The sequence below is a fragment of the Lutra lutra genome, chromosome 5 (assembly GCF_902655055.1).
Source record: "Lutra lutra chromosome 5, mLutLut1.2, whole genome shotgun sequence".
Classification (NCBI taxonomy): domain Eukaryota; kingdom Metazoa; phylum Chordata; class Mammalia; order Carnivora; family Mustelidae; genus Lutra; species Lutra lutra.
Genome location: NC_062282.1, coordinates 13,794,937 through 13,821,083, shown reverse-complemented (window position 1 = coordinate 13,821,083; position 26,147 = coordinate 13,794,937). Strand labels below are relative to the sequence as shown.

Sequence of the window (26,147 nt, the reverse complement as noted above, 5' to 3'; positions counted from 1 at the left end):
TGCAGTCTGGTCTAGATCCCAGTCCAAGTTCTGGGTTTTAGCCCCCATGACTTTGGGCACTACCTATTCTCACCTGTAAAACTGGGCCCTTAAGGGGCACCATCTCCTGGGGTTCTCGTGAGACAGCCCCAGGCTCATAGTCAATACTCAGTTAATAACAGCTTATTCCTCCAGACAGAGTCACATCTCTGTCCTTGCACTCTGCTCCTCACTAAGGAACCCAGAATAGTCAATGAGAGAATGCCAAAATGAAGAGTTAATTGACAAGAACCATTGTTCTTAGTTGCTTAGGGAACAGGGCTTTCTATATATATTCATTCGACCGGTCAATATTCGACCAACACTTCTTCGGCATCAGGCACCACTTCAGATCTATTCTGAGGGTTCCCTTGTGATGCTAATATTATCATAGCGTCTCAGTTGCCCATGTGGGTTGCTGTAACAAAAATACCATAGACCAAGGGGCTTAAACAACGAACATTTATTTCTCACAGTTCTGGAAGCTGGGAAGTCCAAGAGCAAGCTGGTGGCAGATCCAGCAGCTGGTGAGAGCCCACTGCCTCACTGCATAGATGGCAAGCTTCCCTCTGGGCTCTCACTGGCATAAGAGAATCCTCTGGGGTCTCCTTTATGAGAACACCATCCCATTCATGAGGCCTCCAGCCTCTGAAGGATCCCACTTCCTAATGCAATCACATTGGGGGTTAAGATTTCACCATACACACATTTTTGGGGGGGACACAAATATTCAGTCCATCACACATAGCCATGTTACAGATAAAGAATAAAGAAGAGAGCTTGGATCCAGAGCAAGATAGCGGAGGAATTGGAGACCTAAATATCCTCAGGTCCCAGGAGTTCAGCTAGATAGTTATCAAACCATTCTGAACACCTACAAACTCAACAGGAGATCAAAGAGAAGAAGACAGCAATTCTAGGAATAGAAAATTGATCACTTTCGGGAAGGCAGGACATGGGGAGAAGTGAATCTGAGACAACATATAGGATGATAGACTGTGGGGGGAGGGACTAGCTCCCTGCAAGCAGTAGAGCAGCAGAGCACAAAATCAGAACTTTTAGAAGTCCACCCCACTGAGGAACATCACCCCAGAGACTAAGCATGGGGTGGAGCCCTCATGGGGACAGTGTGTTCTCAGGACCCACAGGATCACAAAGAGACCAGGGTGCCTGAGTGTGGCAGAGCTCCCAGGTATCACAGCCGGGGAAGCCAGCTACAGAGATGGAGCTGAGGTGTGAGCTCTCAGCTCGGGGTTACCTTAAACTGTGATCCTAGGCACAGCTGGGTCACTACTCTTCGAGCAGGGGACACACAAGTGGCAGATCCGGGGAGACCCACCTTCACCCGGGAGGAGCGGTGCAAGAGTGTGCTGCAGGAATCTGCTGGGTTTGGAGACTCTGAATGGGGCCATGTGCCAGAGATAGAAATGCTCGGTCACAGGCTACGTGACCTCAGAGTGTGGCTGGAGACCAGGGAGATGGGAGGGATTGACTGCTCTTCTCCGAGAGCACATTGAGGAGTGGGGGTCAGAGACTGAGCAGCTGCCATTTTCATTCCCGTCCTCCAGAGCTCTACAGAAAGTATTCAGGGACAAAAGCTCCTGAAAGTGAACCTGAGCAGGTTACTTAGCCTGGCCCCTGGCAAGGGTGGTGCAATTGTGCCTCAGGCAAAGACATTTGAGAATCATGCCAACAGGTCCCTTCCCAAGAAGATCAGCAAGACCATCCAGCCAAAACCAAGTCCATTGATCAATGAGAACTGCGGAACTCTAGAGATACGGGAAAGCAACAAATAGAATTCATGGCTTTTTTCCCCATGATTCTTTAGTCTTTCAAAGTTAAATCTTTTTTATTTTATTTTTTTCTTATTCTATTTTTAAAATTTTTCCTCTTTCCTATTTTAACATTTTTAACTATTTTATCTCATCAATACCTTTTTAAAAACCTTTAAAATTTTTCATTGTTAAAGTCATATTATATCCTTTCGTTTGTATTTTTTTTTTAATTTTATTCATTTGACAGAGAGAAAGCCAGAGGGAATACAAGCAGGGGGAGTGGGAGAGGGAGAAGCAGGCTTCCTGCAGAGCAGGGAGCCTGATGTGGGGCTTGATCCCACGACCCTGGGATTATGACCTGAGCCGAAGGCAGACGATTAACGGCTGAGCCACCCAGGTGCCCCCTTTCATTTGTATTTAAACTTGCTTCTTGTATACATATAGGTTTTTTCTTTCCTTAAAATTTTGGGAAACAGTTTCTTTTAATAGATCAAAATATACCCTAAATCTAGCACATGGCTTTGTTCTAGTCTCCAGTCTGATCACAGTCTTTCCTCTTTTTTTTTTCTTTTTTCAACCAACTTCTTATCAATTCCTTTCTTGGAATCTTTTTAAATTTTTATCTTTACACTCATATTCCATCCCTTCATCATGTTTACCCTTATTTTTGTATATTTATAAGTTTTACTTTCTTTAAAATTTTTGGAGGTAGTTTCTTCTAACAGATCAAAATACACCAAAATCAAGTATGTGGCTCTGCTCTATTCACCAGTGTAATATACACACATACATACATACATATATATATATACATATATACGTTTTTTTTCTTTTTTCCCCCTTTCTTCTCCCCCCACTTTTGGCTTTCCTCTGATTTGGCTAGTGTATATTTTTCTGGGGTCATTTCTACCCTCTTAGTATTTATTCTCTTATTCATATAGTCTTACCTGGATAAAATGACAAGGCAGAAAAACTCACCACAAAAAAAAAAAAAAAGAAAGAAAGAAAGAAAAAGAGGCAGTACTGATGGCTAGGACCAAATCTATATGGACATTGGTAATATGTCAGAACCAGAGTTCAGAATGACAATTATCAAGGTGCTAGCTGGGCTCGAAAAAAGCATGGCAGATACTAGAGAATCCCTTTCTGGAGAAATAAAAGAACTAAAATCTAACCAAGTTGCAATAAAAAAAAGCTATTAATGAGGCGCAATAAAAAATGGAAGCTATTACTGCTAGGATAAATGAGGCAGAAGAGAGAATTAGTGATACGGAACACCAAATGATGGAAAATAAAGAAGCTGAGAAAAAGAAAGACAACTAATGGACCATGAGGGGAGAATTCAAGATATAAGTAATACCATAAGATGAAACAATATTAGGATAATTGGGATCCCAGAAAAAGAAGAAAGAGAGAGGAGGACAGAAGGTATATTGGAACAAATTATGACGGAGAATTTCCCTAATTTGGAGAAGGGAACAAGCATCAAAATCCAGGAGACACAGAGAACCCATTCAAAATTAAAAAAAAAAAAAGAAAAATAGGACCATACCCCATCATCTAATCACCCCATCATCTAATAGTAAAACGTACAAGTCTCAGTGACAAAGAGAAAATCCTGAAAGCAACTCAGGGCAAGAGGTCTGTAACATACAACAGTAGAAATATTAGATTGGCAGCAGACATATCCACAGAGATCTGGCAGGCCAGAAAGGACTGGCATGATGTATTCAGAGCACTAAATGAGAAAAATATGCAGCCAAGAATCCTATATCCAGCTAGACTGTCATTGAAAATAGAAGATTAAAAAAACAAAAACAAAAAACCTTCCAGAACAAATACTAAAAGAACTTGCAAACACCAAACAAGCCCTACAGGAAATATTGAAAGGGGTTCTCTAAACAAAGAGAGAGCCTAAAAGTAACAGACCAGAAAGGAACAGAGACAATATACAATAACAGTCACCTTACAGGCAATACACTGGCACTAAATTCCTATCTTTCAATAGCTACCCTGAAGGTAAATGGGCTAAATGCCCCAATCAAAAGACACAGGGTATCAGAATGGATTAAAAAACAAGACCCCATCAATATGCTATCTGCAAGAAACTCATTTTAGACCCAAAGACACCTCCAGATTTAAAGTGAGGGGGTGGAAAACAGTTTACCAGGCTAATGGACATCAAAAGAAAGCTGCAGTGGGAATCCTTATATCAGATAAATTAGATTTTAAGCCAAAGACTATAATAAGAGATGAGGAAGGACACTATATCATCCTTAAAGGATCTGTCCAACAAGAAGGTCTAACAATTTTAAATATCTATGCCCCTAACATGGGAGCAGCAAATTATATAAACCAATTAATAACAAAATCAAAGAAACACATCAACAATAATGCAATAATAGTAGGGGACTTTAACACCTCCCTCACATATATGGACAGATCATCTAAGCAAAAGATCAACAAGGAAATAAAGGCTTTAAATGACACACTGGACCAGATGGACTTCACAGATATATTCAAAACATTCCATCCCAAAGCAACAGAAAAACATTCTTCTCTAGTGCACATGGAATATTCTCCAGAACAGATCACATCCTGGGTTACAAATCAGGTCTCAACCAGTACCAAAAGACTGGGATCATTCCCTGCATATTTTCAGACCTTAATGCTTTGAAACTAGAACCCAATCACAAGAGGAAAGTTGGAAGGAACTCAAATACACGGAGGCTAAAGAGCACCTTACTAACGAATAAATAGTCAACAAGGAAATTAAGAAGAATTTTAAAAATTCATGGAAACAAATAAAAATGAAAACACAACTGTTCAAAATCTTCAGGATGCAGCAAAGGCGGTCCTGAGAGGAAAGTATATAGCCATACAAGCCATTCTCAAGAAACAAGAAAGGTCTCAAGTACACAACCTAACCCTATGCCTAAAGGAGCTGGAGAAAGAAGAGCAAAGAAAGCCTAAGCCCAGTAGGAGAAGAGAAATCATAAAGATCAGAGCAGAAATCAATGAAATAGAAACCAAAAGAACAGTAGAACAAATCAATGAAAGTAGGAGCTAGTTCTTTGAAAGAATTAATAAGATCGATAAACCCCTGGCCAGACTTATCAAAAAGAAAAGAGAAAGGACCCAAATTAATAAAATCATGAATGAAAGAGGAGAGATCACAACCAACACCAAAGAAATACAAACAATTATAAGAAAGTATTATGAGCAATTATATGTCAGCAAATTTGACAATCTGGAAGGAATGGATGCATTCTTAGAGACATATAAATGAGCAAAACTGAACCAGGAAGAAATAGAAAACCTGAACAGACCCATAACCAGTAAGGAGATTGAAGCAGTCATTAAAAATCTCCCAAAAAACAAGAGCCCAGGACCAGACTGCTTCCCAGGGGAATTCTACCAAACATTTAATGAAGAATTAATACTTATTCTCCTGAAACTGTTCCAAAAAATACAAATGGAAGGAAAACTTCCAAACTCATTTTATGAGACCAGCATTACCTTGATCAAAACCAGACAAAGACCCCATCAAAAAGGAAAATTACACACCAATCTCATTAATAAACATGGATGCAAAAATTCTCACCAAAATACTACCCAATAGGATCCAACAGTACATTAAAAGGATTATTCACCATGACCAAGTGGGATTTATTCCTGGGCTGCAAGGTTGGTTCAACATCAGCCAATCAATCAATGTGATACAATACATTAATAAAAGAAAGAACAAGAACCATATGATACTCTCAATAGGTGTTAAAAAAGCATTTGACAAAGTACAGCATCCTTTCTTGATCAAAACCCTTCACAGTGTAGGGACAGAAGGTACCTACCTCAATATCATCAAAGCCATCTATGAAAAACCCACAGTGAATATTATTCTCAATGGGGAAAGATTGAGAGCTTTTCCCCTAAGGTCAGGAGCACAGCAGGGATGTCCACTCTCACCACTGTTGCTCAACATAGTACTAGAAGTCTTATCCTCAGCAATCAGACAACAAAAAACAATAAAAGGCATCCGAATCTGCAAAGAAGTCAAACTCTCACTCTTTGCAGATGATATGATACTTTATGTGGAAAACCCAAAAGACTCCACTCCAAAACTGCTAAAACTTATACAGGAATTCAGTAAAGTGTCAGAATATAAAATCAATGCACGGAAATCAGTTGCATTTCTATACACCAAGAGCATGACAGAAGAAGGAGAAATTAAATGTTGATCCCATTTACAACTGCACCCAAAACCATAAGATACCTGGGAATAAACCTAACCAAAGAGGCAAAGGATTTGTACTCAAAAAACTATAGAACACTCAGGAAAGAAAATGAGGAAGCCACAAAGAAATGGAAAAATGCTCCATTCTCAAGGATTGGAAGAATAAATATTGTGAAAATGTGTATGCTACCTAGAGCGATCTACAAATTTAGTGCAATCCCTATTAAAGTACCATCAACTTTTTTCACAGAGCTGGAACAAACAATCCTAAAATTTGTATGGAACCAGAAAAGACCCCAAATAGCCAGAGGAATGTTGAAAAAGAAAACCAAAGCTGGTGGCATCACAATTCTGAACTTCAAGCTCTATTACAAAGTTGTAATCATCAAGACAGTATGGTACTGGCACAAAAACAGACACGTAGATCAATGGAACAGAATAGAGAGCCCAGAAACGAACCCCCAACTCTATGGTCAACTAATCTTCAACAAAGCAGGAAAGAGTATACAATGGAAAAAAGACAGCCTCTTCAACAAATGGTATTGGGAAAATTGGACAGCCACATGCAGAAGAATGAAACTGGATCATTTCCCTATACCACACACAAAAATAGACTCTAAATGGATGAAAGACCTCAATGTGAGATAGGAATCCATCAAAAACCTTGAGGAGAACACAGACAGCAACCTCTTTGACCTCAGCCACAGCAACTTCTTCCTAGAAACATCACCAAAGGCAAGGGAAGCAAGGACAAAAATGAACTACTGGGACTTCATCAAGATCAAAAGCTTTTGCACAGCAAAGGAAACAGTCAACAAAACCAAAAGACAACTGACAGAATGGGAGATGATATTTGTAAATGGCATATCAGATAAAGGGCTAGTATCCAAAACCTATAAAGAACTTATCAAACTCAATACCCAAAGAACAAATAATCCAATCAAGAAATGGGCAGAAGACATGAACAGACATTTCTGCAAAGAAGACATCCAGATGGCCAAAAGACACATGAAAAAGTGCTCAACATCACTCGGCATCAGGGAAATACAAATCAAAACCACAGTGAGATACCACCTCACACCAGTTAGAATGGCTAAAATTAACAAGTCAGGAAAAAACAGATGTGGGCCAGGATGCCGAGAAAGGGGAACCCTCCTATGCTACACAACACCTACGCTGTTGGTGGGAATGCAAGGTGGTGCAGCCACTCTGGAAAACAGTAGAGAGGTTCCTCAAAAAGTTGAAAAAAAGAGCTACCCTAAGTCCCAGCAATTGCCCTACTGGGTATTTACCCTAAAGATTCAAATGTAGTGATCTGAAGGGGTACGTGCACCCGAATATTTATAACAGCATTGTACACAATAGCCAAACTATGGAAAGAGCCTAGATGTCCATCAACAGATGAATGGATAAAGAAAATGTGGTGTATATATATACAATGGAATACTATGCAGTTATCAAAAAACCCAAAATCTTGCCATTGGCAATGACATGGATGGAACTAGAGGATATTATGTTAAGTGAAATAAGTCAATCAGAGAAAGGCAATTATCATATGATCTCTCTGATATGAGGAATTTGAGAGGCAGGGTGGGGAGTTGTGGGGGGTAGGGAAGGAAAAAATGAAATAAGATATGATCAGGAGCGAGACAAATCATAAGAGCCTCTTAATCTCAGGAAACAAACGCAGGGTTGCTGGGGGGTGGGGGAGAGGGATAAGGTGGGTGGGTGATGGACATTGGGGAGGTTATGTACTATGGTGAGTGCTGTGTCGTATGTAAGCTTAATGATTCACAGACCTGTACCCCTGAGGCAAATAACACATTATATGTTAATGAAAAATAAAGAAGAGAGCTTGGTTATAGAGCCCCAAACATTGAGCTGGACTCTGGACCCAGGCCTTCTAACTCAAAGACTACATTCCCTTTCTTGGTGAGCTCAGCTTGTCTCATGGCTTTAAGTATCACTGATACACTTATATGTTCCAAACAAATATCTCTAGCTCAGATTTCTCCGAACTTTTAACTCACATACCCAACAACGTTTTTTTGGTATTTCTAGTGGGATATCTACCAATGTAGACAAAATTGAGCTTCTGATAACTATCCCCCCTCCTCCAACCACCAACTCCTCTGAGTCTTCTCCATCAACGCAGTAAATGGTGAAGGGCAGTAGAGTAAGGCGCCCCAAATATGACCACAGGAGGACAGGACCTCCCACTCCAAAGTCTTTTGCTTTGGCATACTGATCATTTTGAGCTGTAATCACCTGAAAACACCAAAAACAGGGAAAAGCTTTCTCTGAACCCCCTTATCTGCCTAAAAACAGGTCATCCAAAAGGAATTCAGTTGTCACGGATCCCTTCCTGGGAGTTTCATCAATGGCATAGGATTAACTCTTATCACAGGAGAGGAGATGGGGAGAGTAGGAGCCACCACACCCAGCAAACTCAGTCACAAACTGTCCTACCTCCAATCTTGCTTCTAAGGACGCCTTCCTCTTTCCCAAAGATCATTCACTACCCTGCTAAGAGGGCTACACCCCAAATTTCCCAAATAAAAATGGTATTTAGACCTGAAATCTAAAACCATCTCTTTGACTTACTCATTTTTGCTCCGTTTCTGGCGTGTATCCATGAGGTATACATGTAAATAAACTTGGTGTGTTTTTTCCTCTTGCTCATCTGCCTTTTATCACAGAGAAGGCTCAGCCAAGAACTCAGGAGGGTAGAGGGGTAGATTATTTTTCCTTTCCTACAAGGGTAACTCCATCTCACAGTCAGTTGCAGGGGCAAAAGCTCTGGCATCATCCCTGGCCTTCCCCCCACACCCCACATCTAATCAGCCAATAAATCCTGTCAACTCTGCCAAAACTTAGAGAATCTGATGGCCACCCCTCCCCCACATCACCTCTCGGCTCAAAGCCACCACCACCTTTTACCTGTTTATCTGCACTTGTCCTCCTAGGGTTTCAAGCCCCGAGCCCCATCACCCCACAACATATTTTCCACCCTGAAGTCAGCATGATCTTGTTAAACATAAGTCAGAACCCATCTCCCTTCTAGTCAACCGTCCAACAGCTTCTCACCTCATCTCATGACCTGTACCTCATCTGGACGTGCCTCCCGGCCTGTCCCTTCTCTGTCTTCCTCCTAATCCTGCTCTCTCCCTCACTCTCCTCTTTGTGTGCACTTGCCTTGACAGTGTCTGGCACTCCCCTGCCTTCTCTCCTTGCTTCTACTGTTCCTTCTGCCTGCCATGCTCTCCCCCACTACCCTCCTGGCTCACTCCTCTTCTTTAAGGTCTTTACTCAAAAGTTCATGTCATTCTGTTCAGTGGGACTTCTCTGAGCACTCTATCCAAATCTGCAAACCACCTTCTGCTTCACCCTTTCCCCCCCGTTTTCTCACCCTGAAGGGGATCAGAGAACGCCACCCGAAGGACACCTGGGTGGTTCAGCCGATTAAGAATCCACCTCTTGACTTTGGCTCAGGTTGTGATCTCAGGGTCCTGGGATTGAGCCCCATATTGGACTCTGCTGTAAGTGTGGGGGTGGGGTCTGCTTGAGGATTCTCTCCCCCTCCCTCTGCCCCTCCCTCCACTCGTGCATGCTCTCTCTCTCTCTCTCTCTCTCTCACCACATAAATAAACCTTCAAAAAAATACAAGAAAACGCCACCCCAAAATATGCCATTTGAGCATAAGGATTATCTTGAGCTGAAGGCAACTGAGACAAAGCAAACACAAAAAGAGCTCTGTGCCCTCCCCCATCTGTCAAAAAGCGGGGCCTAAATTTGCCTTTCCTCTACCAGGAAGAGAACAATCCTAATCACCAGAGACACAAGATTAATCTGCATAAACAAATCTTAGCAAATAACCCTTCTCTACCATTAGCTGGCCCCCTATACTTCTTGTTCACCTGCCCACAATTGATTGTTTCTAAAAGCCCAAACCCTCTTTCCTTTGTTCTTTGTCACTTCTCCACCATGTATAGCCTTTTGTCAAAATGGCATATAAGACCTTGAACCTAACCACTTCTTTAGAGTTTTCATTTCTTTTCTGTAAAGCCCCCATGCATGTAAAATTAAAAATCTTAGTAAAGGGATGCCTGGGTGACTTAGTCAGTAAAATATCTGCCTTTGGCTCAAGTCATGATCCCAGCGTCCTGGGATCAAGCCCCAAGGTAGGCTCCCTGCTCAGCGGGGAGTCTACATCTGCCTGTCCCTCTGCCCCTCCCCATGCTTGTGCTCTCTCTCATCTCAAACAAACAAACAAAAAAAAAATCTTTAGTAAAATTTGTAGTCATTTTCTCCTGCTAATCTGTCTTCTGCCGGCCTAATTCACAGACACCAGGCACTGAACCTGGAGGAAAAGTTTTTTCTTCCCCTACAATCACTTCTAACGTACCATATATTTTCCTATCTACCTTGTTTGTGGTGTGTTTCCTTGCACTGTAATGTAAGTTCTAGGAAGGCAGAGGCTTTGTTTTGATCACTACTATCTCTTCAGCACCTAGAATACTACCCAGCACATGATATAGGCTTAATATTGGTTGAATGAATAAATGAATGGGGAGTCCTCTCCCCTACAAACAGTGCCTAGGAAGGTGGCCATGTGAAAACTCTAGATTTCTAATAGTAAGTGAAAGATGTTAACAGTCATAAAAATATTCTTAATCATTGATGCAAGTAGTCAAGAAGGCAAAAGTATGGGAAATAATTCAGAACACTGGCCTAGGAGCTAACAAGGTTATTTTTATTCTTGATACCATGCCACTGGGCAGAGCCTCAAGCTTCTTGGGGAAAACGGGGAGAGGCAATAACTGACATTTTCAGTAGGAATCAGTAGGAAGACAGTCTCTAGAAACTAAGAATTTTTAACAAATGTGTACCCAAGAATTTATTAGAGAATATTTTGGTCATTCAGCTAAACTGAAAAGATAAGATGAGCAAATGCAAATGAAACTTGGTCTAGGATGAAGTTCAAGACCTATCTGGGCCAAAGTGTCATGTGCCATTGTTAGGGGAATTCCCAGAAGCTGCCAGAGCTGGGGCTCAGGCCAGTAAGGGATTATCTCCAGGAAAGTGTTCCCTGAGTGTTTTCCAACCACACCCACAACGCTTCAGAGCCCTCCTCCGTAAACCCCAAATGCCACGTTTGGTTGGTGCCAATTTTCATATTTTTGAAAAATGCTTTTGCAATGCAGCTTAGAAAGCGGAGAGAAACAGACTTTAGGGAAGGAGCTCTCCCCATCCCCATCTGCTTCCTCCACAACCGTGAACTGCGACACCTGGCCTGACTCTCAGGCAGGGGATCCAGGATTTTTCGGTTTCAAAACAAAGCAGAGAAGACAGCTCCTGGCTGCTTGTAAACCTCTCTTGGAACTCCTAATAAAAGCACAGTCGGTGTATCATGGTTCTTGGTGTCGTCTTTTCTCAAATTTACACTTTTCTTCACATCGAAGGAATCTGCAATCCATGCCGCCCCCCCACCCCCCCCCTCCCCACCTCGGGAAGTTGCCTAGAATCACCTCCCTTTTTGGACATCCTTTTGTCATTCAGGTACACCCTCCTCCTGAAGTTGAAATTCAGGAAGCACAACCTACAATTTTCTCCTCTCTCTTTCACATTTGCTTCTTCCATTCAAATCAAAGTAACCAAACAACCCGTTTGGCAAGTCCTGGTTGTTGTTGTTTTTGTTGTTGTTTGTTTCTTTTTTCCCCCTTAGGGACTCCAGGCCGCCCAGCAGTGCTGATCTAGATCAGCCCAGTCAAGACTTTTTATCTCGTGGCTCTCGCTGGACGTGGACGTTTATGGGACAAAGGGAGACTCAGAGTGACAGGTGAGGTTGTCTGGAGATTGGCGAAATCCACTAGATGACCCTCAGATTTTTCACCGTATTTGTTACTTGTCCGCTTTCATTATGGTAGCTTTCCTCTGGCTCAGCGTGGGGACAGCCTACTTTGTCAAGGTGAGACGCGACTCTATCACCAATACTTTGGTGAAAACTTTTACTCTTCCCCTGCCCCTCCCCAGGGTTAGCAACAGAATTCTGCTACATTTCATTGAACTAAACTAACCCTACTCAATGGCTGACAAATAAAATCCAATGGTATCATTTTAATGTAGCATCATTAATGGCATCATTTTAATACAGTTTATCCATTTCTCTAGCTTTTTCTGCCCACCATTTCACTTAACTATTTCAGAATTGCTGATAGAAGCTTTCTTTTTCGTTACATTTTTCTATGGGGGGGGGGTGCCTGCTTCTGGTCACACTTGCTGTAGAGATGAATATTTAAATATTTCATTTAAAACTTTACCTTACCCTGCTCAAATGAGTTATTTCCTTTTATCCAAGTATTTAAAGAGACCCATAGTATTTTAATATTACCAACATTATTTTTATCTATATTATCTTTAACATCATCAACAACATTCTTCTATTTTTAAATGTTTTATATCCCCTAGCTATATAGGAACTTCTAATTTAATGTTCCTGCAGGTTGACAGGGACCTAGAATTCTAGAAGACACACAAAGTTCCAGTATTTTATGCAAGGAGCAGACAAGTGAGTACTGGATTTCAGGAGGATGACGCTAGGAGGGACTTGGGTCATGTGTGGAACTGAAGAGAATTTTTCACAGAAATGTTTCTCACATCAGGAAATGCCAGAAAGTTCTTTCAGAGCAGGAATCACCACCAACATGGGAGATAGGCCCCGTTTCCTGATTGAACTCCACCTGCCACAAAGAGGTGGCACTGGTCATTCAGCTAAACTCAAAGGATAAGACGAGAGAATGGAAATGAAACTTGGTGACACTTATGTGACCACTGACCTAAGAGACTCTTCTAAGCAGCAGCTGTTCCCCAGATGCTACATGTCCGTTTGTCCTGGTTGCAAAAGAGGAAGCTCTTCTCCAGTTAACGCTGAGGCGGAAGCAGCAGGAAGGCTGGAGGTGACATCCGCGAGCACTCGGAACATTCCTTCAAATAAGGGTGAGGCTATCCAGAGGGCTTTCCTTCCAGACATGAGTGTAGTTCCACAGTTTTTGCATAGATTTACCCAGATAACATCTCATCACCTTGAATATATATGAAAAAATTCCTCATGAAAGCCTGTTTTGAAAAAATTGCAATCTGCTTCTGTCAAACAAAATAAGAAAATATACCTAAGTAATTCTCAATTTCATTGAGAGCAATTTCATTAAAATTCCTCTGAAGCATATTTAAGTGGCTTACACAAAGCTTTCCTATCTTTGCTTTCACAGCATGAAACAATAGAAAGGGGCCATAGAAGGATTTCTGTAGCTGGGTTTCTTGGGGAGGCTGGGTTGGGGGGGAGTAGAGATTGGGGAAGACGAGAATGACCTAATTTACATTTCGGCTCTGTTTGAAAATCAAAAAGATGCCTGCCCCCACAGTGTCTGCCATCTGGTTCTTTTTTTTTTTTTTTTAAGATTTTATTTATTTATTTGAGAGAGAGACAGTGAGAGAGAGCATGAGCGAGGAGAAGGTCAGAGAGAGAAGCAGACTCCCCATGGAGCTGGGAGCCCGATGCGGGACTCGATCCCGGGACTCCCAGGATCATGACCTGAGCCGAAGGCAGTCGTCCAACCAACTGAGCCACCCAGGCGTCCCGTGCCATCTGGTTCTTAAGCTAGCCCTCCCTCACCATCCTTATTATTCCTGCTCTGATTTCATCCAGGTTCACTTGGTGCCAAGGCAAAATTCCACAAAAACTCTGCAAAAGCCTGTGGCTAAGTCCCATTAGACAGAATACAAAATTAAGGTATCTAACATTTATAGAGCAACTCGCCTTGAGCCAAGTTCTGCCAAGTTCTATTCAGCGTGCTCTGCCTGTATAATTAGGCTTTATCCTCCTTACAACCGAAGGAGGTAATGGCTGCCAATTCTACCCCCATTGTACAGACCAGCAAACTGAGACAAAAGAAAGAAAGGATTTGCCCCAATCCTCAGGGTGTGAATGTCAGAGCCATGGCCTTTCTCTTACCACAGCATGTCCAGAAAAACACAAAAGGAAGGAAAAAGGTCTTCATATTTGGTTTTCAAATCTTTCAGATTTTCTATATATTCAATCTTGAACTTTTAATAACGTACTAAATCTTTAAGCTCTCTAGCTTTGTCCCCTGAGTATTTATCATCCCACTTAAAAGAATTATCACTTCAGAAAAATTGTTGGAATTCACATTAGTAATCTATCTCAGTTAAATACATTGCTCAATTCTGTGCTTTGCCTTAGATGCTCAATGTAGGAGGAAAAAATATCTATTTGACCCCAAAGTAAAACTCATTCATTCACAGTTTGACGAAATTTCAGAAATCCAAAGTATGTCAGCATAAGTTGTGAAACTCCCAGTGTGTTTAAAGAAAAATACAAGTTGTTTGAACTGTTGGAAAATAATTGACTTTAGTTTATAAACACAACAGCTTATAGTAAAGCTTGATCACCACACAGGCATCCTGGGGAAAAACACCCACAAATCATGCCATTACCGTTCCTTTCTCTTCAGGGGAAAAAAAAAAAATGTACTTTCTTGGTATTTCTAGTGTAACTTTCACATCCTGACAGTAATATCAGCAGTGTTATTGTCCAATATCAAATGGTGACAGGACTTTTCATGTCCTAGGAAAAAAGATTCCAGCACTTTCTAATGAAAAACCTTCTTCGAAGGAAGGGCCAATGCTATTTCCCACAGGTGCATGAAGCTTAACATCTGCATCCCCTTGAGCCAGTAACCACTAAACTTAAAACACAGTTTTCATCTGTGGGTTTTAGATCTGATAAACAGTGTTAGGTTTCCCACACCTTCTGAGCTGCCTTGTTTCGAGTAGTATTGTTGCGCAAGTTGCCACAAGAAAACAAAAGCTTTGAAAACAAAACTTGGAGCACATGTCGATAACATGAACTGCGATGTGAGGTCACGCTATTGTGGACAGTGTTGACTTCAGCAAATAGGAACTTCTGTTCGGCTTTGTTCTGCATTGTTCTTCGAGGGTCAACAAAACAGCTAGTGAGACTCTTTTTTTAATAGTCATCATTCGAATAAATTATTTAAGTCCACTCTTCAATTTGGAAGCTCCTTGAGGGCAAGAACTCCTTTTGCTCAGCTGCTGGTCTTTGTGTCCTTCGTGGATTTAGCAATAGACGTTAATTAAAAATACACACGCACACACACACGTCTATACAAACATACCCAAGTGTTTAGAGTTGGAATGATTAAAGTGTAATTGAAATAGATCGCTCTAATTACAATGGAACAGAGGGGTGCTCACAGGGAGGAGGGAGAGAGCACTTAGGAGATTACTAGATGACTCTAGGCAAGGACCACAGGAGCCAGGGATTAGGGAAGCAGCCACGGATTTCAACTAGACACCCCAGCTCCTGAGCCTCTTGGTTATCCTGCTGTAGCCTGGGCGACACGCCTAGGACATGACAGTTAATGAGAAAACAAGCTGCCATGCTTAATTTTTAGATCTTTCAGAAATTTTATATATTCAACTCTAAACCTGGATGAAAGTTGATCAAACTTTCTATTCTCTTATGTGTCTCAGTAAGTCATTCATCATTCTATTTCACCTAACGCTTTTCCATTGGCAAAAATAAAACGAATGAAAAGCAGTGATTTACCACATTAGTGGTCTATTCCAATTAAACTCTCCTAGGGAGATGTTTAGGAGGTAGAATGGCTGGGATGAGGGTTGATTGGAGAAGGGGTACAAAAGAGTTACAGAAACACAGGGGGGGTGGGGGAGAGAGACCACCTTTTCTCTATTTTGAGAAACTGGATGCTGAAGACGGCAGTACCATTACTGGGATCAGGAAGGCTGAAGGAGATCCTTCCAAAACAATTGTTACAAGAACCTGCCTCCCCTCTTCTAGAAGATTCACCATGATTGTTGTGTTCAGCTCCTCAACTGATGCTATTGGCATTATATTTAATCACTGTGTAGTTATTTCACTCCAGATATTTCTGAAATGCTCCAAACAGTCCTGATCGAGCTAAAAAGCGTAGTGTGTAACACGGAGAACTGAGGTATGTTCTAACAACTCAGAGCATCTCTCGCAGGACTGTGTATTTGCTGTCACTGCTAATTGATATTGTTGTGGAGGACCCGGCCCATCCAGCCGCCATGCTGAAATCTGACAATTTACACAAAATCATAAGTCTTAATCCTAACAGGTTTGAATTAGAAATGACACACTGCCTTTTCTGTATGAGTGCATCTTTAATTCTAGTGTCTAAGAGTTTAGCTTTCACATGGAGTTGCAGAATTAGCTAACTAATGAACTAGAGAGAAAGCAGCAACCTGACCATTACTAGGATTTGCCACGGTCAGCGCCTTGACTGCAAGACCATCTGCCTGATAACAAGCTCTGCCCGAGGGTTCCTCTGGTCTTAGCAATACCAACACTTCTAAATGTTTCTCTACCACCAGTTTGAAAAGCCTATCTTTTAACTTCTGCCTCCTCACAGAACAGCAAGAAAGATCTCCTCATTCCCATCAGAGTCATTCATGTGTCTCAGAACTGTACTGCCTCTTTCCGCAGCCAAAACAAATTCTGTTTCCAAATGAAAGTATGGCTTCTCGGGCTTGTTCCGGTCCCCACCTACTGATTCACAGACATAAAATGTGTATCTCGTACTTGCTTTGTGCCTCAGTGGACATCTAGATATTGTGGGTCCACAAGAAACCTGTGCTCCGGGGATATCGTGGAAGGCATATGCAAATGGGACAGGGAACAACAGCTGTGGACATTCGGGTTACCCAATCTCTTCTCCTCCACTCTTCCTTCAGATTTCATGTACAAAACACAAGTTCAAAGACAAAATTATTTCAGAACTCCACGGTGACAACTGCAGAGTGTCTAGCCAAGCATGACACCCTTCTGAGCGTGTGGCTCTGTGTGAGCACACGGGTCACACACCCATGAAGCTGGCCCCAGTGACAACACAGACACTGAGATAGAGGAATCTGTGAAAGGCTCATGCCAGAAATGGAACGGTATTGAGAAGACAGTCCTCATCCCTGCTTCCCTCTTGCCCAAATCCAAATTCTCACAAGTCTACCACAACAGCGTCTGAATTCCAGAATATGATACTAACTGAAGTGGGAATGGAAAGAAATGATATAGGACCCAAAGACCAAGTTCTAGTTATCTGTTGCAATGTAATATACCATCTAAAATAAGTGGCCAAACACCATCTTATTACTCCTTGAGTCACGACATGGAGGGCCACTTACCAAGAAGAAACTCTCTCCTCATATTGTTACATGATCCAGAAATAAAATTCCATTGTGTTCAAGCATATACAGGTATGTATATACGTGTGTGTGTGTGTGCGTGCACATGGAGAGAGAGGAACTTGGGCAAATCTTGGTTGGGACATTCTTCAGTCCTTTATGGCACTGATGCGGGTCGCTAGGTGGGATTCAGCAGGCACAGAACAGGTTTGAATGGTTTCACTCCACTGCCTGGGTCTTTCCACATGGTGGCTCCTGCCGAGTAGCCAGACTTCTCGCTGGCGGCTCAGGGCTCCAAGAGCAAGCGCTGCGAGGGCCAGGAAGAAGAAACTGCCAGCTTCTCGAGGCCTGGGCTGGAACACTGGCACAATATCACATTTTCAGTGCTTTGTTGGCTACAGCAATCACAGAGCCTGCCCAGATTCAGAAGACGCAACACCGACCCACCTCTTGCTGGGAAGAGAAGCTGCACCTTCCTGAATCTGCCACTTTTCCCTTATCAAGGATCATTTCTACACATACTATGAAAAACCCTTACTTTCAAGACATCTGGGTGTTTCAGTGGATTAAGCATCCGCCTTCAGCTCAGGTCATGATCCCTGGGTCCTGGGATGGAGCCCTGCATTGGGCTGCCTACTCTACAGGGAGACTGCTTCTCCCTCTGCCTTGCCCTCCCAACCCTTGTGCTCTCTCTCTCTCTCTCTGACAAATAAATAATAAAATCTTAAGAAAAAAAAAAAACCCTTACTTTCATTGAAATTAACAGATCATTGTGATTTTTCCAAATCTGTTTTCCAGCTAAGAGTTTGTAAATTAAGGAGCTCAACAGATCTTTCAGTCAGCAGTAGCCTTGTCCCTTTCAATTAGCATTTATGTGTTTCATCGTATATCATACGTATAGTTACTTTTTATCGTTATATTCATCTATGTGTGCATAACTGTTCAATAATTATATCTATCCTAAAGCACATTGCCTTCTACGGCTTTTGTAATTTCTTTCAGAATATAACATACTTTCTAATAAGAGCAAGGGGTCAATAAATCTGAATTCTGATGAACAGTGTTGCTCCCCCCGTAGAAAGATAAAGATGTAGTGAAGAGAAGGGGCACTTGCACCCCCATGTTCATAGCAGCAATGTCCACAATAGCCAAACTGTGGAAGGAGCCAAGATGCCCTTCCACAGATGAATGAATAAGGCAGATCTGATCCATATATACAAGGGAATATTCCTCAGCCATCGGAAAGGATGAACACCCACCATTTGCGTTGACATGGATGGAACTGGAGGGGATTATGCTGAGTGAAGTAAGTCAAGCAGAGAAAGTCAATTATCATATGGTTTCACTCATATGTGGAACATAAGGAATAGCAGGGAGGACCACTGGGAAGGGAAGGGAAAACTGAAGGGGAAGAAATCAGAGAGGGAGACAAACCATGAGAGACTCTCAACTCCAGGAAACAAACTGAGGGTTACAGAAGGGAGGAGGGTGAGGAAAGGGGAACAGGGTGATGGGTATAAGGAGGGCTTGCGTGGTGATGAGCACTGGGTGTTATACGTAACTGATAAATCATTGAACACTATATCAAAAACTAATGATGTAGAGAAAGATATGAAGCCAATTTTCAAATTATTCCTTCCATATATCTGAAATTTTATGTTTCTAGAATGCTATCTATAACTTTGTGCTCCATAAAAGGAAAAATTTTGTGAAGAAAAATTGTGCTTCCCCCCTGAAAAATTGGGTATGTTCCATACCCCATGGGCCTGCCCCCGGCCTGTTGCCTGTTTGTCCAGGGCATCCCCCAGGACTGGAAATATGCCTTCATGCACATCACACCTCAGGAGACTTCTCTGGCTCAGGACTCATTGTGTTTCCTGAATCTGATGTCTTTCATCCAGTTCTGGAAATTTCCCTGTTGTATCTTAAATATTGACTCTTCCCTATCCTCTTTCTTTTTTTTAAGACTTTATTTATTTATTTGACAGACAGAGATCACAAGTAGGCAGAGAGGCAGGCAGAGAAAGAGAGAGATGGGGGGAAGCAGGCTTAGTGCTGAGCAGAGAGCTCAATGCGGGGCTCGATCTCAGGACCCTGGGATCATGACCTGAGCCCAAGGCAGAGGCTTTAACCCACTGAGCCACCCAGGCACCCCTTCCCTATCCTCTTTTTATCTCTTCTTGAGATTCTAGTTCAGATAACACAGACCATCCTGCCCGGCACTCCAGGTCCTTAAACTCTCCTTGTCTTTCTGTATTACATTCTGGGTTAATGCCACAGATAAATTTTTCAGATCCTAGCATCTTTCTGAAACTCTGCTAAAATAGCTCCTTTGATCTCCTATAAGATTTTTAAAGACTTTTGCTTTGATTTCTAGAAATTTTAATTTAGTCTTCTTCAGACATGCCTGATCTTGATATAGGATATTAGTTTTTTTCCCACATGTTTCCTATTTTTGTGTTTATTTTGGTCGTTAATCAGTTTACACATAGTCTCTGGTCTCTACATCCTATTACCTAGAGTTCTTAGCCATTTAACTCTGCTACTGGTTTCACCTGCTGACATTTGTTCACAGGGAGTGCTCCCCAACCCCCCCCCATCCACTCCAACCCTCCCCGCCAACATCCCTTGGGATGTGGGATTTGCAATAGTGAGCTCCTGTTCAGTGGGGATTTGCCTGGGAAAATCCAGTGCTGCCTGAGCTGTTGGAATATTCTTCCTCCTGAGTTCCAGAAGCACTTGCTTTTCTCAGAGTTTCAAGGGGTAACCACAGCCCAAGACTACTGCTTATGCTAACTTATGGGCTTTGGGAGTCCCTTGACAATGCAGGTAGCGTAAACTCAATCCCAAATCCACAGGACAATAACCCTGTGCTAACAATTCCCTGGGAGATTGCAGAAATTTTATGCAGAAATTTTATGTAGAACTTTGGCATTCCAACCATTTTGAAGTGTATAATTCCATGGCATTTAGTACATTCAGTGTTGGGCAACTGTCACCACTATCTGGTTCTAAAACATTTTCATCACCCCAAAAAGGAAATCTGGTGCCCATTAAGCAGTCACTCCCATTCTCTGCTCCACTCAACTACCCAGGCCAAGACAGGAAAAAACACTTGTCATTGCTTTTGGCTGTGGAAGGAATTTTTTCAGGTTCTCAGATTTATGTAGGTGCCTTATTTCCTTCTCCACTCCTTTGCTGGTCCAAAGCCTCATCTCTGTCTAGGCTGCTGGTGTAAACTCTTTGGACTAAAAGTCATTCTTAGGATATATCCTGAGTTCCAGGCTCTGAGCAGGTATCTGTGAATAACCCAGACAAAAAAACCCCAGCCTCATGGAACTTGCTCTCTAGAAGGAAGGAGGCAGAAAATAATAACCAATAATAACCAAATTATAAGTAAATACAAGATAAGGAATGAGCAATGAAGGGAGCAGTAGATAATTAACAGAGAGATTGGAGGTAGGCAGGAATTCATGAATCAGAGAGCTTTGTGGACCATTGTGAGAATCTGATCTTTGTTCTGAGAAAATGAAAAGACTCTGGAGAATTTTGTGTGAAGAGTGACAAATATGACTTACATTTGAAGCAGATCATGATGGCTGATATATTGAAGTGAGATCCCCGGGACGACAGAGAGACACCTGTCACAACACCACTGCAATAATCCCCAAAGTGGTGGCGGGCTGCACTGGATGTGGCGTGGTAAGAAGTGGCTGGATTTTCAATGTGTGTTGAAAACTGAGCCCACAGGGTCTACTCATAGATTGGTTTTATTATGCACGAGAATCATCAAGAATGGTGTGGTGGGCAGAACAATGGTCCCAGAAGGATGTCTGTGTCCTCGGGAAGGGGTTAGGGAGATGGCTGAAATCAGGAAAAGGGATTAAGAGACACAGACTTCAAGTTATAAAACAAATAAGTCACAGGATGTAAAGTACAGCATAGGGAATGTAGTCGACAATAGTGCAGTAACTTTATATAGTAACAGATCGTAACTAAACTTATTGTGGGGATCATTTCATAATGTATAAGAATGTTGCATCACTATGATATACACCTGAAACTAACAGATTACGTCAATTATACTTCAATAAAAAAATTATTTAAAAAAAAAGAAGATGCCTATGTCCTAATCCCTGAACCTATGAATATGTTGGGTTATATGACAAAAGGAAATGAATTAAGGATTTAGATAGAATTAAGGTTGCTAATGACTTTAAAATTGGGAGATTATCCTAGGTTATGTGGGTGGACCCAATATACTTGTAAGGGTCTTTAAAAGTGGAAGAGGAAGAACCAGAGATGGCAGCTTGAGAAAAACTCCACCCAACTGTGCTGACTCTGAAGATGGAGGGATGGGGCCATATGCCCAGAAGTACAGACAGCCTCCAGGAGCTGGAAAAAGCAAGGACACGGATTCTCTTCTAGAGCTTCCAGAAGGATCATAGCCCTACCAACACCTGGATTTTAGCCTGGTGAGACCCATGTTGGACTTCCAATCTAAAAAATATAGGAATCTGTAATGTTCTGTAATGTAAATCTGTAAGTAAATCTGTAATGTTCTAAGCTACACAGTTTATGGTAATTTGTTACAGCAGCAATAGGAAGCTAATGACATGGGGAAGACAGTAGGTTAGAAGAAGTCTGGGGATAAGAATCGTAAGTTCCATGTTAAATATCTTCTATTCCTCAAGAAAATCTGGCACATGCAGGCCAGAAGACATGCATGTGCTTGTTCACAACTGCATGAGAGTAAAAGCCCTGACACGTGCCAAGTGTCCATGCCAGAAGAATGAATAGAACACAGGGCTCCAGTCCTGCCATAGCATATTACACAGCCATGAAATGAATGAACTACAACTGGCAACAACACAGATGAATTTTAGTAACAGTTTAAAGAGTGACATTCTTTTGTGTGCATCAGATATTGAGTGATGTTTTAATTGTCCCCTGGTTGATTGCTAGCTGGCTACATCGTTCCTCTCAGAGCACCCTGTCACCAAGCATGGCTTCAGAATTGGCTCCTAGGCTCATCTGTCTTTGATTTTTGGCTCCAGAAGATTTTACTATCCTTTTTTTTTTTTTAAGATTTATTTATTTTTCGAGAGGTGGAGGAGGGCAGGGGGAGGGGCAACAGAAGAGGGAGAGAAAATCCCAGCAGACAGCAGACTCCACTGAACAGAGTCCAATGCAAGGCTCCATCCCAGGACCCTGAGATCATGACCTCAGCAGAAACCAAGAGCCCGCGCTTAACCGACTTCATCACCTAGGTACCCTGAGGATTTTACTGTCTTAAGAGCTCAGTTCACACATTTAAAAGGATGTGTTTTAGAAATTTTGTCTGGCATTTGTAGGTATGTAACATTGCAAGTATTTTCTAATTATCCAACTATCTGAAAAAGCTTATTAACAATTCCCAGGCCTTCTAGCTTAATCAGTAAGTCAAAATCTCAGGGTAGAGCCCAAAGCATTCTCTATGTTTTTAAAGCTCTTTGGGTGGTTCTAAAGCAAAATCAGTACAGCAAGCACTGAATAAATCACTGATTGACTAGCTGGGGGAGGGAGGAGGCTGTCTTAGCAGGAACCTGAAGTAAGTCTAATCCCAGGCTTGAGACCTACTTGAGCACATCGAGAGCAGACCCACCAGATGTCTGTTTGCCCAATGAGCTAAAGGGCTCCGGAGAGATAACACAGCCCAAAGCAAGAAAGAATTGGCTACAAGATTAATTCCAAGTAGACTTCAGTGTCTGCCACTAGGGCTTTATGCGGGAGAAAGACAAGAATCAGACATATCAAGTTCAAATCCTCTATGATCTTGACTTTTACTTACCTCTTTAAGCCTCAGCTCCCTCACTTGGAAAATGGAAATACAAGTAGTACCTACCTCTGGGGGCTTCTGTAAACACTAAGCAAGGCCATGTTTGTAGAGTTAGTCCCATAAGGGCCTGGAGCACAGTAGATGCACAGTAAGCATTAACTGTATAAATGAATGGAAATTACCCTTTCACTGAGACCTCCAGTCCTCTGAGTGCTGTGGGACTAGACTGCAAGGAAAAAGAGAGTGAAGGAGGATGGAGGGAGTTATCCCCAATGGCCAAGCCCACCAGCTTGGCCCTTCAGGTGACAGGAAACAGGAGTGCCCGGCAGACACCTAGGTGATCCCCAGCAACAAGGGTTCGGGTGTCTAGCAGAAGCCTCATCACAGAAGCAAGAACAGTGATGATCAAGAAGCACAAGGAAATCCTCCAACAGCTTTGCTTTGAATCCCAGTGTGACCACGGCCCTGACATGCATAAGAGTGGGTCTTGATCCTAAAATAAATAGGATTACAAAAGACTGCTATTCCAGAGATGAGCGTAGTCAGTAGGGCCTACCTTCAAGCTCTATAGTCTCCCGAAACCAGTGGCGTGCTGGTAAACCAGCTCTCAGCAATTCAAAATGGTTCAAGTCCTCATGTGAAGAGCTTGTCAGTTTCCACGGCGTACGTACTCGCTCCCACCATGGCCAAACGTGCTCGCTCCCACCATGGCCAAACGTGCTCGCTCCCACCATGGCCAAACGTGCTCGCTCCCACCAGGGCCAGACGTACTCACTCCCACGTAGGCCCGACGTGCTCGCTCCCATCAGGAGTGTGCGCTCCGGGGGTTCTCGGGCTCCAGCACAACAGCGATCTCTTCTTGGAAAGGCAGGGCCCCCCAGGCCAGGCGCAATGACAGATGCCCCGTACGTGTAAGCGACTATGCCGTCCCTGGAGAAAGAGCATTTCGATACACGACTTAGCTCGTCCTTGTCCCGAGACTTCCGTGTACATAAGGTATCCTCTCGACCTGACAGGCGTATTTACTACCCCCGAAAGAAATACTGTAAATACTCTGCGCCCCCGCCTGTCTGCAGACTGTCCGGTGGCACTTTGTTCTCCTTTAGGAGAGCCTTCACGTCTTTGTGGGAAACAGGACGTTTTCCAGGTGCTACTGCGAGAATGGCTGACGACGCTATTAAGGTAAAGCGCCCTCGGGACGCGGGGTTCCAGTCATGGCAGTCACACTTGAAGCTCAAACTCGGTAGAGAAGTCAGTCAGAGGACTGTTCATCAGTATTTTTTTTTTTTTTAAGATTTTACTTATTTGACAGATCACAAGTAGGCAGAGAGGCAGGCGGGGGTTGGGGGGGTGGAAGCAGGCTCCCCGCTGAGAAGAGAGCCCATGCGGGGCTGGATCCCAGGAACCCAGGATCATGATCTAGCCAAAGGCAGAGACTTAACCCACTGAGCCACCCAGGTGCCCCATTATCAAATTTTTAATGATTCATTAAAACGGCACTGCTTGGAAATGTGGGAACGATGAAACACATCCGTCAGCATGTGCCAGGATCCCCCGGATGGCAGTTACAACACAGGTCCCTGGGCCCTAAGCCCCTGAGTGTCTGATACAGTGGGCCTGGGACCTGAGAATGTGCATTTCTAACAAGTTCCCAGGTCCCCCTGATAGTGCCGATCTGGGGATCACCCTCAGAGAACCACCTGAGAAGTGTTTCTCCTGAACCAGCTCTGGGCAGCCAGTATTTTAAAATTAAGCCTGAGTTATCCATCGAAACCAAGAGACATTGAAATTTTAGAAATCGTACTTGGACGAAAAGGAGATTTCTGAAAGACCATTGAGCCTTAGGTCCTCGGTGAAATTTCTTCCAGGAGTTTCAGGGCAACGTCTGGTTCCTTAGCTTCCTGCGGGGAGTGATCATTCTGTTTTCAGCCTTGGCAAATAGGAGCGTCGCTTGGAATTACACAGCAAATGAGGAGAGAAGGCAGCCCCTAAAATGGAGGTTTCTCCCTCCTATCTAACTCCCTCCAGGGCCCAGAAGGCAGCCAGCAGGACTGTGAAGTTGTGGAAGGATGGTAGGGAGACGTGACCCTAGGAAAATGAATTTTCAAGGTTGTTGGTGGTCAGAGCAGGGCCCTCACATTTCTGCTTTTTTTTTTTTTAGCCACGCTCTGAAATTCCAGCCTCCTCTTTCCTATAAAGAAGTTGCTCTATGTACAAAGGTGGTTGGTTTCGTAGCCTATGCCCAGGAGAGACTAAAACAAAAATCCCATAAGTTATTTTTAGCAGTTGATGTAAGCAGGATGTGAAGGTCATTGTTTTAAAATCACATCTCCCAACAGAGAAAAATAATCTTAATCGAGGTGTTTTGTTTTGTGTTTTGTTTCTCGTCTCGCTCACAATACTCCTTTTCTAACCAGCCCAGAAACGGTTATTCCATCCTTGGTATTTTTTTGAGTTATTATTTTTTTACACAACCTTGAATTGAATTCAGGTCCACCATGGCTTTTTAATTTTACATGTGTTAGTCATGATTGGCAAGCGGAGTTTCCCTGTCTGGTCTCAAGGTCATGTTTGCAAACACCACTCACCGTGCCCCCACCAGGGACACCTCAGCCAGCGGAAGCCAGGTCTGGGTCTGCACCCCTGTCTGCAAATGTTATAAGCCCCATTCTCCCCTGACGTTATCTTCTAAGCCAGCCAAATGTCACAGGTTTGTTGTTCGGTTACGGCTCCTTTAGTTTTCCCCCTTCTAGTCAGATAGCTTTTAGGGTCAGTGATCAACAGGCATTTTAGAAATGAGATGTGGTCCATGGCATGAGGGGTGAATGACCCATTTAAGGGGACTCAGCTCAATGGCTCTGTCCCTGACACATCACTGGCTTATGGGCCTGGGGGGTGGGGAGCAGTCCCTCTGGCGGCTGCAGGGAGGGAAACAGGACTCCAGATCTTCCTTTTATCCTCTCTCTGCTTAATGAAAGGCAGGTCCTCTCTATAAAAAAATCACTTGTTATGGAACTTGGGATTTCAGGTAATAGCT

At 42.8% G+C, this 26,147-nt stretch overlaps 1 long non-coding RNA gene across 1 annotated transcript in view; it reads right to left on the bottom strand.

The window, feature by feature from the left end:
- Window positions 1-25,172, bottom strand: part of LOC125099649 (uncharacterized) — a 41,557-nt gene extending 16,385 nt beyond the window's left edge. The window contains exons 1-2 of the long non-coding RNA XR_007127310.1: window positions 24,915-25,172; window positions 23,667-24,040 (exon numbers count right to left, since the gene is read on the bottom strand). This is a non-coding gene — a long non-coding RNA (uncharacterized LOC125099649). The remainder of the gene's footprint in view (window positions 1-23,666; window positions 24,041-24,914) is intronic.
- Window positions 25,173-26,147: the final 975 nt, after the last annotated feature.